Consider the following 470-nt stretch of genomic DNA (forward strand, 5'->3'; position numbering starts at 1 on the left):
GGGTTTCAGTGATAGATCTCACATAGTATAACTGTGGATCATCAAGGAAATCTCCATTTTTCCAATTTTGATAGGTTTCGGTGATAGATCTCACATAGTTAACTGTGGATCATCAAGGAAATCTCCATTTTTCCAATTTTTATAGGTTTCAGTGATAGATCTCACATAGTATAACTGTGGATCATCAAGGAAAACTCCATTTTTCAAAATGTCTGAAAATTGTGAGTCTCCAAGGTAAAACTTGTATTCTGGCTCATCAAGGTATAACTTGTTCAGGGGGTATTGTCTTGATAACTCACAATGAGTACTATTGTTGCAAAACTCTTTTTCAGGACTTTGCTGGTCTCCAAGGTATAACTCTTTGGTTGGATCATCAAGGACGAACTCATTCTATGGGTCTTGGTCGCTCATATGATCTTCAACCAAGCCAACAATTTCGCTCCAAGTTGTAGCAAAAGCAGTATTTTCAT

The sequence above is a fragment of the Eptatretus burgeri genome, chromosome 5 (assembly GCF_056783735.1).
Source record: "Eptatretus burgeri isolate ZD-2024b chromosome 5, Ebu_testis_v1, whole genome shotgun sequence".
NCBI lineage: Eukaryota > Metazoa > Chordata > Myxini > Myxiniformes > Myxinidae > Eptatretus > Eptatretus burgeri.